This window comes from Sturnira hondurensis, unplaced genomic scaffold (assembly GCF_014824575.4).
Source record: "Sturnira hondurensis isolate 20B ecotype Veracruz unplaced genomic scaffold, ASM1482457v3 Scaffold0007406, whole genome shotgun sequence".
NCBI classification, from domain to species: Eukaryota; Metazoa; Chordata; class Mammalia; order Chiroptera; family Phyllostomidae; genus Sturnira; species Sturnira hondurensis.
In genome coordinates, this window is record NW_028080037.1 from 17563366 (window position 1) to 17579130 (window position 15765).

Below are 15765 nucleotides of genomic sequence, written 5' to 3' on the forward strand. Positions count from 1 at the left end.
AGTGGAAATGCCTTTCATTCCTTCCTAAACTAATCAAAGCTGATGGTAAATTCACATGATAGAAAGAAGGAACCAGCAAGTTATTTAGAAAGCATACTTGTTGATTTATTACCTTGAATATGTCATAATTTATATAAAGTACTCAAGACTGATTTTACTGTAAGTAAATACAGTGTCAGTTAGGACTTTGAAACTCACTAAATTATTTTAAGATTGCTTGGCTGCATATCTTCAGATACAAGTCATCCCTAAAAGACTGGCTCCTCTGTCCCACTGAGGTGGAAACACTTAAACACTTTTTAAGCTACTTAAAAAGCAACTTGTAGAAAATAGAGCAAAAGTGCAAATTTCCCGATAATTCTAATCCTGAGATACCCAAGTTATTTTTCCTCATGTTTGTAACATAAAATGCTTTAAAGTATTTAAATGCATAATGCTAGCCTTTGCTCTGTCCACAAGATATCTCATGTGCTTTCAAGCCATGTTTTACGAATCAGGGAAAAAGCATATAAAAATGCCACCGTATCCCTGTTTTCAAAAGATGGTCATTGTGGGCCCTGGCTAGTGTTGCTCAGTGGTTTGAGAACTGGCCTGCAAACTGAAAGGTCCCAGTTTGAGTGCTGGTCAGGGCACATGCCTAGGTTGGGGGTGGATTGGTGTATGGATGTTTCTCTTTCCCTCTCCCCCTTTCTCAGATAATAACAATAAATAAACCAATAGCAAGGAAAATGAATGAAAAAATTAAAAAGACCAGCATGGACCCCAAACTTAAAATTTAACAACTATTAACTAACAACTAGTGCTTGTTAATTAAATTTTAGAGGAAGGGGTTATAAGATACCAGCTTGGAATAATTTTAATTAGGGGTCTGCAGAACAAGTCCCCAACCGCCAGTCCAGAAGGACAATCTCCGCACTCCCTGGGAATCTAGAACCAAGCTACCCATAGCTTGATCATCCGCTCCGAAACTGCTTCCAGTCTTCTTAATAGGGCAGCCGTTTGAAGCTGAGCTTAGAAAAAAGACAGCAGGCCTTTTTTCTAGGAGGTTGAGAACCTTCCACAGGCTACCCAGTGGTAGCGTTTATTCACCTATCCCCGCGCTAACTTCCCTTGAGGGCACTCCCAAGCTCTTAGAGGGAGGCGTGTCATCTGCCGAACTGAGGCTGCGCGAACTCCTGGGTCCCCAACCCCGCGTCTCTAGTACGCTGCGTCGCCACGGAGACATGGGCGGGGCCGGCGCGAGGCCTGTGACCTGAGACGCGGGAAGCGCGGAACCTGCAAGTGCCACACGAGTTTAGGGGGCTGGTCGTCAGACGGCTCCCCTTGAGACTTCCCTGAGGTGCAGTTCTGAAGGGCTTGACCTCCCAAGGTATGAGGCCCGGTCCGACTGACCCCAGCTTCCTAATAGCTCAGCCTCTTGGGCCAAGAGCCCACCTGCCAGCGCATGCTTACCCCGCTGAGCTGGGCTGGGTTACTCTACTGTAGCAGCCTCCCCTTCCTCCTCTAGAAATGCAGGGGAAACTGCCTACTCCGGGGCAGGGCGGGGAGTGGAGGAGAAGTGAAAATAGCGCGCAGAACGGCTCCCGGAGTCCGTCCTCCTTGCCGAGGGCGGCGCTCACGTTGTTTTGCAGAGTGTTGGCTTATCTTCAGTATCTGTCGCCCTGGCCCCTGACCGCTGCCTTCCGTGCCTGTAGTGCGCTACAGGCGGGTGTCAGTAAAGAGCCCGTGTCCATGCGCGGCTCTTTAACGTGCGCGGATCTGATTCGGGTTTTCTGTATGCCTGCTGCGTAGTTGGGCGAGGGGCTAGTGTAAACAGACTTTAGGGGTCCCATCTGAGTACCAGGGGGCCAACAGGGCAAACAGCATTCAGATGAAGCTTCCTTCTGTGTGGGAGATTAGTGCTTCGTTTTATTTGCTGGGAGGCCATTCAGATTTCTTAACTTCTGTGTAGAGATACCGTAAATATTTGTTGAACGAATTGTGTTAAGGACCTGAATACCAGTCCCAGCTGTACCACTTAGTGACCTTGAGCACTTCATTTATAAAATAGAATGGCCAGCCTGTTGGAGTAGTTGTATTAAAAAGCAGGTAATTAATGAAGAGTGCTTAGTCCTATATATGGCACAGAGTACCCAGTTCGTAAATGTTGTTATTATTTTAAATACATCGGGAGTCTGGGCTCTATGAGGAGCCGGGCCTGGGCAGATGCGCCAGGAGGCAGTCGGGGTGGAGTGGATGCTAAGCGGGCCTCGCCGCCACGCCCTCCTCGTGGGCTGGGGCGACTGCTTGGGGGAGAGACTGGGCTCTCGAGCTCCCACCCCGCCCACTCCCCTATAAATGTTATTTTGAATGTAATCTCTACGTTTTAGATTGCGTGGACTCTGCCTAAGTGCCATAAAAGTATGAGGTTTGGAGGTGTCAGAGAAGGCTTTCTGGAAGTAGTTGAAACTTATTGTGGAGCTTAAGATACAAATTTAGGTACTGTGTTTGTTTCCCTGCTTCTCCTTTATAGGGCCATTCATTTCTCAGACATTGTTAGAAGCCGCAAAATACTGTAGACACTTTTTAAAGATACTTTTCATTTATTTTTCAAGTTAACATGCATAGTTTTAAAACACTAATATTAAAAGCTTTTTATAGAAAATAGCTTTCACACCCCTGTTAGAGTTTCTGTTCTTCTGTTTCTCCTGATGTTACTTATAAATTGAAGGTAAATATCCTTATAGGTGATTCTGCTTTCACCTGTGATATATTGATTTCACACATGAAGTCACAGGTGGCAAACACAAGGCCGGTGAACCAAATCTGGCCCTCCAGCTTGTTTATCCCACCTGGCACCTTTTTCTACCCAGTGGCAGCTCCGGGCTCTAAGTATTCCAAGTATTCTAAGTATTCTAAATACTCCTTAAATGTTAAGGAGTAGTTACATTTATACAGTCCTAAAATTACATTTGGCCCTTTGAAGGCAACCTGAGGCTGATGTGCCACCTCCCCAATAAAAATGAGTTTGACACCCTTTCTTAAATGCTGTTATTCATTATAGAGAATCACTGTTTTCCTTCCCTTATTTCACCAATGTGGTTATGTAATTTGTTGTTAAATTAATAGTGTTTACATTATAGAGTAAACACTGCTGAACCAAGTATGGAACCCCTGTACAAACCATCTTTTTTCTGAGAATTAATAATTGTCTTATTTTTTAAAAAATATATTTTATTGCCCTGGCTGGTGTAGCTCAGTGGATTGAGCACAGGCCTGCGAACCAGAGGATCGCTGTTCGATTCCCGGTCGGGGCTCATGCTTGGGTTGCAGGCCAGTTCCCTGCAGGCCAACTCCCAGGAGGGGACACACGAAAGGCAGCCATGCACTGATGTTTCTCTCCCTCATTCCTTCCCCTCTAAAGATAAATAAATAAAAATAAAATCTTAAAAAAAAATCTTACCAGAAAAAAGAGTATGTTTGTGTTTGTAAAGCATAACTATGCTGCTTTCAAAAAATATATATTTTATTGATTATGCCATTACAGTTGTCCCATTCCCCCCTTCACTCCTCTCCACCCTGCACACCCCTCCCCCACCATTCCCCCCTTTAGTTTATGTCCACATGTCACAAATTCTTTAGTTTCTGTATTTCCCATAATCTTGCCCTCCCCCCCGTCTGTTTTCTGCCTACTGTCTATGCTACTCATTCTCTGTGCCTTCTCCCCCCTTCTCCTCCTCCCACTCCCCTGTTGCTAACCTCCATTTCTATGTTTCTGCTTCTGATCTAGCTGTCCTCTTAGTTTGCTTTTGTTTTAGGTGTGGTTGTTAATAACTGTGAGTTTGCTGTCCTTTCACTGTTCATATTTTTTATCTTCTTTTTCTTAGATAAGTACATTTAACATTTCATATAATAAGGGCTTGGTGATGATGAACTCCTTGAACTTGACCTTATCTGAGAACCACTTTATCTGCCCTTCCATTCTAAATGAAAGCTTTGCAGGATAGAGCAGTCTTGGATGTAGGTCTTTGGATTTCATGACTTGGAATACTTCTTTCCAGCCTTTCTTGACTGTAATGTCTCTTGAGAAATCCACTGACAGTCTAATGGGAACTCCTTTGTAGGTGACTGTCCCCTTATCTCTTGCTGCTTCTAGGATTCTCTCCTTCATTTTCATCTTGGCTAATGTAATGATGATGTGCCTTGGTGTGTTCCTTCTTGGGTCCAAATTCTTTGGGACTCTGAGCTTCCTGGACTTCCTGGAAGTGTATTTCCTTTGCCAGACTGGGGAAGTTCTCCTCTATTATTTGTTCAAATAAGTTTTCCACTTGTGGCTGTTTCTTTCCCCCTTCTGGTACCCCTATAATTCGGATGTTGGAATATTTAAAGGTATCCTGGAGGTTCCTAAGCCTCTCCTCATTTTTTTGAATTCGTGTTTCTTCTTTTCTGTTTGGTTCATATTTTTTATCTTCTTTTTCTTAGATAAGTCCCTTTAACATTTCATATAATAAGGGCTTGGTGATGATGAACTTTCTTCCTTCTCATCCACTCGATTGATTTGAGTCCCAGTTTCCTTTCCATCACTATTGGTCTCCTGTGCATTTCCCTTCATTTCAATCAGTTCATTTCAATCAATATGTTCCTCTAAATTGTGGCTAAAATCAACCAATTCTGTGAGCATCCTGATCACCAGTGTTTTGAAATGTGCATGTGAAAGGCTGGCTATTTCTTGGTCACTTAGAATTATAGGCTCTGGGGCTTTGAGCTGTTCTTGAGTCATGTTTGGTTTGTTGGCACCTGTTATGTTTGAGGGGCGGAACCTTAGGTGTTCACCAGGGTGGGGCAACTCAGTCCCTGTGTTGTGATGCTGTATGTGGGGGTGGGTCAGAGAGGGGAAAAAATGGCGCTTTGCTCTGCAGGGCTCTCTCTCAGGTTTCTGTCCCCTCTGCAGCTTCCCACAAGCCAACTGGGCCCCTCTGGTGCTGGTTCCCGGATGTGTGGGCCCGTGTACTCTCCAGGACCCTGTGTGTCTCTCCAACGAACTCTCTGTGGGCCTGGGAGCCTCTTCCAGCCCCTCGACCCCGAGAAAGTCTGTCCAGTTGGTGCTTTCAGGCTCCAGTTCCCGTCGCTGGGGCCCTAGCCTGCAGGGTCTGTCTCACTGTTCGCTCCTTTGCTTGGTTTATCTGCGTGCGAATGTGTGACCGCAGTCAGCCAGCTGCCCTGCGCCCTCATTGGGTCCATCCGTCGCCATGCCTGGCATCCACCAACCTGGGATCCACCAACTGCCTCTGCTTCCGCTCCTGGGTCGGTTGGACCAAATGATCTTTCCAGCCCGACCCTGCTCCTCAGCTGATTCCGCCCCTCTTACTGGTCTGGCTGAGTGGATTGTTGTTGTTGGACTTCCGTACAGTTCAGTTTTCACTGTTTTGACTGCGTCTTTGTTTCTCAAACTTAGCTGTCTTTAAATTTAGTTGTGAGAGGGGGCACAGTGTTTCCACCTATGCCTCCATCTTGGCCAATAATTGTCTTATTTTAAAAAAAAAGGCCCTGGCTGGTGTAGCTCAGTAGAATGAGCGCAGGCCTGCAAACCAAAGGATTGCGGTTCGATTCCCAGTCATGGCACATGCCTGGGTTGCAGGCCAGTTTCCAGTATGGGACGCAAGAGGGGCAACCATACATTGATATTTCTCTCCTTCTCTTCCCCTCTAAAGATAAATAAAAAAATTTTAGAACATGTTCGTCACCCAAAAAAGAATGTTAATGTCACTCACCTGTTAGTAGTCACTATCCATTTCCCTGCATTCCTTCCAGCTCTTGCCAATCACCAGTTTACTTTCTGACTCTAGATTCGCCTATTGTGGACATTTCATATAAATGGAATTATATACTATGTGGTCCTTTGTGATTGGCTTCTTTCACTTAGCATAATGTTTTCAAGGATCAACCATAACCAATACTGTTCGGGTTGTTGGTAATTCGGCATGTGAAAGAATTCACAAAGAGAAGAAAGCGCAGAGTAAAGGTTTTATTTTTACTTTCCCAAGGGAGGGAAAGGGCTAGGTGCGGAGATGTGCGCCAGCCCAGAGAGATTAGGGCTTTGGGGCTTTCACTGGGTAATGGGGCGGGTTGTAAAGCTCGATGTTTCAGTTGGGTTGCCCGTCAGGTCACTGTGGTCTGGTGTGTCCTGTTTTGTAAGTTCCTGGAGCCTCTGCCTCTCAGGACGTTTCCAGTAATTTTCTAGTCCTGGGCATAAAGGCTCATGAAACAATTAGGGTCAGCCACTTTTTACTGGGTCCAGCTGGCCCTGGGAAAGAGAGCCTGAAAAAGTGGCTTTTGTCCTATAAAGTACTGCTTTTTTTTTTTATTAACACAAAATTGAAATAAGTTTATTTTCTTTTTTCCAATTTTTTTATTTAATTATTTTTCAAGTACGGTTTTCTGTCTATTACTCCCATCCCATCCCACCCCCGTGCTACCCCGCTCCCTCCCATTTCCACCCTTCTCAGTTGTTGTCCATGTATCCTTTATATATGTTCCTCTAAATCCCTCCCTTATTTCCCCTGAAATTCCCTCCCCTCTCCCCTCTGGTCACTGTCAGCCTGTTCTCTGTTTCAGTGTCTTTGGTTATATTTTGCTTGCTTGTTTGTTTTGTTGTTTAGCTTCCTGTTAAAGGTGAGATCATATGGTATTTGTCCTTCAACACAGTACTGCATTTTTTTTAATGGCTGAATGTTTCATTGCATGGATATACCATATTTTGTTTCACTGTCTGTGGGTTGGTAGACATTTGGGGTTTCACTTTTTGACTATTACAAGTAATGCTGCTATAGACTTTTGTTTTCAATTCCCTTGGAAATATACCGAGGAGTAATACTGCTGAATCAAATGGTAATTCTACTTTTTTTTTTTGAGGAACTGCCCAACTGTTATTTAAAGTGCACCATTTTACATTACCACCAGCAGTGTATGAGGGTTTCAGTTTCTTTATATCCTTGCCAACACTGGTTATTATCTTTGTTTTTTTTATTATAGCCACCCTAATGGTATCATCTCGTTGTGATTTGATTTGCATTTCCTTGATGGCCAGTGGTGTTGAGTATCTTGTAATGTGCTTATTCAGTATTGATATATCTTATTTGGAGAAATGTGTATTCACATCCTACATTTATTTTAAAAATTGGGTTATTCGTCTTTTTATTATTGAGTTGCAGGAATTTAAAAAAATATAATCTAGCCTTTTTGCAATGAGTTTGCTGCAAGAGTACAGGTGTTGAGAAAACCACCACTACTAAATCAAAGCCAAAATGGGAAAGGAAAAGACTCACATCAACACTGGGGTCATTGGACACGTAGATCCCGGCAAGTCCACCACTACTGGCCATCTGATCTACAAATGTGGTGGGATCGACAAAAGAACCATCGAAAAATTTGAGAAGGAGGCTGCTGAGGTGGGGAAGGGCTCCTTCAAGTATGTCCAGGTCTTGGATAAACTGAAAGCTGAACGTGAGCGTGGTATCACCACTGATATCTCCCCGTGGAAATTCGAAACCAGCAAGTATTATGTGACTGTCATTGTTGCCCCAGAACACAGAGACTTTATCACGGACATGATTACAGAGACATGTCAGGCTGACTGTGCTGTCCTGATTGTTGCTGCTGGTGTTGGTGGGTTTGAAGCAGGTATCTCCAAGAATGGGCAGGCCCGTGAGCATGCCCTTCTGGCTTACACACTGGGTGTGAAACAGCTGATTATTGGTGTTAACAAAATGGATTCCGCTGAGCTGCCCTACAGCCAAAAGAGATATGAGGAAATTATTAAAGAACGAAGTCAGCACCTACATTAAGAAAATTGGCTACAGCCCTGACTGACACAGGAGTTCTTGTGCCAATGTCTGGTTGGAATGGCGACAACATGCGGGAGCCAAATGCTAACATGCCTTGGTTCAGGGGATGGAAACCCACCCGTAAAGATGGCAGTGCCAGTGGAACCCCGCTGCTTTGAAGCTCTGGATTGCATCCTGCCACCAACTCATCCAACTGACAAGCCCCTGCATCTGCCTCTCCAGGATGTCTACAAAATTTGGTGACATTGGTACTGTCCCTGTGGGCCAAGTGGAGACTGGTGTTCTCAAACGTGGCATGGTGGTCACCTTAGCTCCAGTCAGAGTTACAACTGAAGTAAAGTCTGTTGAAATGCACCATGAAGCTTTGAGTGAAGCTCTTGCTGGGGACAGTGTGGGCTTCAATGTCAAGAATGTGTCTGTCAAAGCTGTTCATCGCGGCAGTATGGCTGGTGATAGCAAAAATGACCCACCGATGGAAGCTGCTGGTTTCATAGCTCAGGTGGTTATTCTCAACCATCCAGGCCCAATCAGTGCTGGACATGCACCTGTTCTGCATTGTCACACGGCTCATATTGCATGCAGATTTGCTGAGCTAAAGGAGAAGATTGATTGTCGCTCTGGGAAAAAGCTCGAAGATGGCCCAAAGTTTTTGAAATCTGGTGATGCTGCCATTGTTGATATGGTTCCTGGCTAGTCCATGTGTGATGAGAGCTCTGACCATCCTCCTCTGGGCCCCTTTGCTGTTCGTGACACGAGACTGACCGTTGCTGTTGGTGTCCTCAAAGCAGTGGACAAGAAGGCAGCTGGCTGCCACCCCAGTCTTAATCGGTGGTGGAAGAACGGTCTCAGAACTGTTTGGCCACTTAAGTTTAATAGTAAAGGACTGGTTAATGATTACAATGCATCATAAAACCTTCAGAAAGAAAGGAGAATGTTTTGTAGACCATTCGGTTTATTTGTGTGTGTGGCAGTTTTTAAGTTATTAATTTTTAAATCATTACTTTTTAATGGAAACAACTTGACCAAAATCTGTCATAGAATTTTGAGATTCATTAAAACAAAGTTTAATGAGAAAAAAATATATATATTTAATCTAGATATAGATCCCTTAGCATATTTGCAAATGTTTTCTGCCACTCAGTGAGTTGTCTTTTTGCTTTTTGATAGTGTCTTTGAAGCACAAGTGTTTTTAATTTCGACAATTTCTAATTTTACTCTAACCTCTCAAGGGGTATCTTATGCGTTCTTCCTGCATGTTGGAAACACTTATCAGCCATGACATTTGGTCTTGGTGCAGGACCTCTTGGTTTTGAGAAACTTTCTTCCTATTTGCTTGGTAATTTCCTCCTCTTTCATATCTCTCTTTCTGGAAAACCCAAAACCCATCAATTTATGAACTATCTTGTTTCATCTTTACCTCTGCTCACTTTGTTCCCACCAGGTCACTTTTGCTTTAATTTGTATTTGGAAATAATTTCAAACTAATAGAAAAGTTGCAAGAATGATACAGGGAACCCCGATAGACCTTTATCCACATTACTAACATTTTTGCCCCTGTCCTTTAAAAAATGTTCTCTTTGATGGTTACAAGGTAGGGTTTCCCAGGTCTATAACTTCCTCCACATTTCTCCATGGGCATTCTGTGTAAGGAAGAGCCTGGCTTCAGTTTTTTGGTCTTTATGTTTATTTCTCTATTATCAGCCTGGAATTATGAGTTCCTGTTTTATTTAATGTATTATATAACTTATCAGTCTCCTTAATTATGTTGTGCTCAGATTTTCCCTATTTTATCTGTAAATTTTTCTGCAAAAGTTAAGGTGTCATTTTAAAAATATATTTATTTATTGTTAGACTGAGGGGAAGGGATGGAGAAAGAGAGGGAGAGAAACATGATCAGCCATTTCTCTCATGCCCCCAACTGGGGACCAGGCCTACAACCCAGGCATATGCCCTGACTGGGAGTTGAACTAGCGACCCTTTGGTTCACAGGCCAGCACTTAATCCACTGAGTCACACCAGCCAGGGCACAAAGTGTCCTTTTAAAAGAACAACCAACACACTACCACCAAAAAATGGTAATTTTAAAATAATTTATTAAAAGATTAAGTTAAAAAATTAAAGTTTACGTTCCCCTGATTGTTTCATGTTTTTTTGTTTGATAGTGAATTTGTAGTTAATTTGTTAAAATCAGGACCCAAAATTAAAGTCCATGCACTACATTTGGTTAATATGTATCTTAAGTTTCTTGCTGTGTAAGTTTCTTCTCCACCCCCCTTTTTAGCAATTTATTTATTGAAGGAACCGGGTCGTTTGTCCTGTAAAGTTTCTTATGTCATTGATTTTGCTGATTGCAAAGTTATTTTATTTGTCCCCTCTATTTTTATAAGTTGGTACTTAGTTCTAGATGAGGTTTGATAAGGTTTAAATTCAAGTTTTTGCCAGGAATACATCACAAGAGGCAGCACTTCCTCAGATTTTTTTATTTTGATCTTTTTCTTCTTGTTGGAGGTCGTTTCCAAATGTCTTATGATTGTTGACTGTCCATTTATAATTAAGTGTTAGCAACTGAGAAGTTGGAAGCTCCCAGTGCCTGAGCAGGAGACAGAGGTTTGTGAGCTTCTCTAGGGCAAAACTGCATTTTCATAGCTAGATAGAGCTGGGGCACAGATGTCAGAATCTGGAGGACTATTAATTCTTAGCTTCTTCTGAGGGACACTCTTTCAGTCTCCTACTGGAAGGTACCAGCGCAGCTGCCAGAATTCTGGAATAGGGCCGGTGGAGGGGTCGGCCGTATACCTGCCTGGCCAGGTTGAGGAGAACATCAGGGGTCCCAAATGCTCACCATGTAGACTTCCATTCAGTCTTCTCGTTTGCGGCCTGTGCCTTGGGTTCTGGGAGCCTTTCCTTGTTTCCCTTACTTCTTTGCTCTTCTGGGATTCTGTTGGTCTGCTTCTCTTTGGTATCCCATGCGGTCAGTTTTTACTTCCTCAAATCTGTTAGGTCAGTTAATTTTCCTTTTTACACTTTCTTGTTGGAAAAGTTTGTGGAAATCTTTCATTTCCTATGATCTTTTCTTTCTCTTGTATACCTTTTTATTCTTTACTGTCATCTCAGGCGGGCAATCAATACATTTAACTGGAAATCCTCACCTAATAAGCTTTGTTTTGGGGGGCTGTCTTTTACATTTGATTATCATTAATGTGTACTCCAACTCAGAAGTAAGTTCATACTCATATCTTTACTGAGATCAAACTGGTGACCTCATTTTTCCAGTGTTTATATATCTCACCTGTCAAGTTCCGGACATTGTTTTAGATGCTGGAGATACAGTGGTGAGAAGGATTTGGCTTCTGTTTTGATGGAATTTATACTCGAGTCAGGGAGGCAGGTATTACAATACAAATAGTTAAAATGTTGGTACAGAGTGTGTAACAAAAGGGAGTCTTGACCACAGATAACATTCCATAGAATCATAACAAGATATAGCCCAAGGCAATGACCCATTTATTATGGCAGTATTTTTTGCCCCAAATACCTATTTTAATCATTCTTCCATTTATTTACAGAAATAGTCACTAATGATGACCTTCATCAGTTGGAGTGTGATATCAAAAAGACTAGGACCTAGATTTGCTATCAGTGAGAACTATTGATTTTGTATGGGGATACACGCTTTTCTGGTTAATTCTTCGTCTGATTGTCATTAGTGACCTTGATTTTATTTTTTTTATTTATTTTTTAAAAAATATAGTTTATTGATTATACCATTACAGTTGTTCTATTCCCCCCTTCATTCCCCTCCACCCACACACTCCCTCCCCCACCATTTCTCCCCTTAGTTTATAACCACGTGTCTCAAGTTCTTTAGATTCTATATTTCCCCCACTATTCTCGCCCTCCCCCCTATCTATTTTCTACCTACCGTCTATGCTATTTTCTGTGCCTTCTCCCCCCTTCTCCTCCTCCCAACCCCCTGTTTCTAACCCTCCATGTGTTCTTCATTTCTATGGTTCCACTCCTGATCTAGCTGTCCTCTTGGTTTGCTTTTGTTTTAGGTGTGGTTGTTAATAACTGTGTGTTTGCTGTCCTTTCACTGTTGATATTTTTCATCATCTCTTTCTTATATAAGTCCCTTTAGCATTTCATATAATAAGGGCTTGGTGATGATGAACTCCTTGAACTTGACCTTATCTGAGAAGCACTTTATCTGTCCTTCCATTCTAAATGAAAGCTTTGCTGGATAAAGCAATCTTGGCTGTAGGTCTTTGGATTTCATGACTTGGAATACTTCTTTCCAGCCCCTTCTTGCCTGTAAGGTCTCTTTTGAGAAAACAGCTGACAGTCTGATGGGTACTCCTTTGTAGGTGACTGTCCCCTTATCTCTTGCTGCTTCTAGGATTCCATTGATTTGAGTCCCAGGTTCCTTTCCATTGCTATTGGTTTCCTGGACATCTCCCTTCATTTCAATTAGTTTAGCCTTCATATGTTCCTCTAATTTGTGACTGTACTCTACCAATTCTGTGAGGATCCTGATAAATAGTGTTTTAAATTGAGCTTCTGAGAGCCTGGCAATCTGTTGGTCGCTTAGAGTTATTGGCTCTGGGACTTTGAGTTCTTGCGCCATCTTTTGGGCTGTTCATGCCTGTTAAGTAGCAGGAACGGAGCCCTAGGTTTTCACCAGAGCAGGCAACTCAGTCGCTGGGTTGTGACGTTGTATGTGGGGGTGGGGTCAAAGAGGGACAATGGCTTCCCTCCAGCGCCCGCCTCCGCGACCCCCACCAGCACCGCAGCCACCACCGTCACCAGGGCCACGCGCCCCGCTCCACTGCACGCGAGTGTGCCACCGCTGTCAGCCCTCCACCACTGGGTTTGCCCCTTGGGGCCTGCGTGGTCCGTCTCACTGTGCGTGAATGTGCGACCTTGATCAGTCTGCCCTGCACCCCGACTAGGTCCGGGCTGCCTGTGCTCCTAGGTCTGTCCTTCCCGACCCTGCTCCGCTGCTGGCTCTGCCTCTCTTACCGTCCCTGTTGAGTCCCTGTTGAATGGTTCGTAGCTGTTGGACTTCCATATAATTCGGTTTTCTGGTCTCTGGGTGTGTCTTAGTTCTCCAAAACTTTTGTTGTATCCAAACTTGGTTGTGGGAGAAGGCACAGTGTTTCCACCTGTGCCTCCATCTTGGCGGAAGTCCAGTGACCTTGATTTTAAAGGATGATTTCTTTCTTTTACAGTAGAATGAATGCATGACAGTTACTCAAGGTGGGACACATATACTCTGTTAGCTTTCGTTCACCATTTACTTGAATCTTACTCCTTTGTCTTACTACTTGTGCCTTTCCAAAGGCTGTGGTAACAAAATACCAGATGTCTTCAAACAACAGAAATTTATGTAGCGCTGGAGGCTAGAAGTCTGAAATCAAGATGTCAACAATACCATCCTCTTTCTGAAGGTTCTGGTGGAGGTTCTGTTCACGCCTTTCTCTGAGCTTCTGGTGTTGCCAGCAGTCCCTGGTGTTCCCCGGCTTGCAGACACAGCACTCCAGTCTGTTCTTTCATCACCACATGCGATTCTTGCTGTGTGTCTGTCTTCACCTGCCATTCTCCTTTCTGTGTGTATCTGTCCCTGTGTCTCTTTTCTTTTTATAAAGATGACAGTCATATTGGATTAACTGCCCATCCTATTCAGTATGACCTCATCTCAACTTACCTCTTAATTACTTCTGCAAAAGACTCTGTTTCCAAATAAGGTCACATTTATAGGCACTATAGGTTAGGACTTCAGCATATCTTTTGTGGGGACAGAATTCAACCCACAACATTGCTATTCCTTTCACATGTTATTTATTTTCTTCATAATATTATTGGTAGAAATTATCGCCAAATGAAAGTGAAAACCGTGCACAGTATTCCACTGCTGTTCAGAAACTGCCCAAAGATTCTTATAGGTGACATTGACAACCAATTTAATCTTGGGGGATAAAAAGAAATTTTGGTCTCTACTGGTGTTCCTTTTGTTTTAATGAAAATTTATTTATTTATTTATTTTTAAATATTTTATTTATTTATCTTTAGAGGGGAAGGGAAGGAAAGAGGGAGAGAAATATCAATGTATGGTTGCCTCTGCCGAGGACACACAATGTATCGTGTGTCCACTGCCGGGAATTGGCCTGCAACCCAGGCATGTGCCCTGACTGGGAATCGAACCGCGATCCTCTGGTTCGCAGGCCCACACTCAATCCACTGCGCTACACCAGCCAGGTAATGAAATTTTTTTAGAAAGATTTTATTTATTTATCTTTAGAGGGAAAGGGAAGGAGAGAGGAAGAGAAACATCAATGTATGGTTGCTTCTCCTGCATCCTCTACTGGGAACTGGCCCCTGCCGGGAACTGGCCTGCAACACAGGCATGTGCCCTGACTGGGAATCGAACCGCGATCATCTGGTTTGCAGGCCCACACTCAATCCACTGAGCTATGCCAGCCAGGGCTCCCAATCATAACTTTTTGAGTGTGGCCCACTCTCCTAGTTTCTTTTCTTAGAAAGTAACCTTTAAAAAAGGCAGTTAAAACTATTTCAAATCAGGGACCTTGCATGTGCATTTAGTGTTGAATTAAGAAGGAAAGGCACAGACTCATGAATGGAGAACAGATGGCAGCTTGCTGCAGTGAGGGAGCTTAGGGGGTGGAGGGATTGAGCAAACCAGAAAGAGGACACATGGATATGGACAATAGGGTAGTGATTGCTGGGAGGAGGGGTGTAAGGGGACTAAATGGCAATTGAGAAAATAATAAAGATTATGTATCTTTAACAAAGATGGGCACAGACTTCTGGTCAAGGTGGTGGCATAGGGAAACAACAAATCTTCCTCAAATAGATTTGATTTGAGGCTGGGAATCAAATCAATAATTTGGAACATAAGGGAGGAAAAACAACCCATCAGAACAAGAAGAAAAAAGGATAAAAAAAAACAAGGATAATGTAAGCAATCTCTGAGACAACTTCAAGCATTCCATCATTTGCATCATAAGGGTGCCAGAAGAATAGAAAGGGTAAGAAATTGGAAATCTATCTGAAAAAATAAAGAAAACTTCCCTAATTTGGTGAAGGAAAAAGACATGCAAGTCCAGGAAGCACAGAGAGTCCCAAACAAAGTGGATGCGAAGATATCCACACCAAGACACACCATAATTAAAATGCCAAAGATTAAAGATAGAGACTCTTAAAAGCAGCAAGAGAAAAACAGTTAGCTACCTACTGGGGAATTTCCATAAGACTGTGAGCTGATTTCTCAAAAGAATCTTTGCAGGCTAGAAGGGATTGGCAAGAAATATTAAAAGTCATGAAAAGCAGGGACCTACAGACAAGATTGCTCTAACCATCAAAGATACTTAGAACTGAAGGACAGATAATCTTCCCAGAAAAGGAAACACTAAAATTCATCATCACCAAACCATTATTATATGAAATGTTAAAGAGACAAATTTAATAAAAAGATCAGAACTGTGAACAATAAAATGACAATAAATACATTACCTGTCAACAACTGAGTCTAAGAACCAAAGGAAATAAGAACAGAGACAGAATCATGGACACAGAGAGCATTTTGTTGGTTGCCAGATGGGAGGGCATGAGTAAAGAGGTGAGGGGATTAAGAAATACAAATAGGTAGTTACAGAATAGCCATGGGGACGTAAAGTACAGGATAGGAAATGGAGTAGCCAAAGAACTTATACACATGACCCCTGGACATGAACAATGGTGTGGGGATTGCCTGAGGGAGTGTGTGGGGGGGTCCTAGGTGGGGGTCCTTTTCCCCCCTGGGGGGGAAAAGAGGGAAGAATCATGACAACTGTAATAGCATAATCAATAAAATATATTTTTTTTAAAAAAGGAAGGATAGGAGAGTAGGAGCTGGCATATAGCTGTTAGAAATGTGACTCCTAAG

At 42.9% G+C, this 15765-nt stretch overlaps 1 protein-coding gene across 1 annotated transcript in view; it reads left to right on the plus strand.

Moving 5' to 3' along the window:
* Positions 1-1222: 1222 nt before the first annotated feature.
* Positions 1223-15765, plus strand: part of SFI1 (SFI1 centrin binding protein) — a 68094-nt gene continuing 53551 nt past the window's right edge. Inside the window, 1 exon segment of the mRNA XM_037052566.1 lies at positions 1223-1369. The gene's annotated coding sequence lies outside the window, so the exon portion shown is untranslated.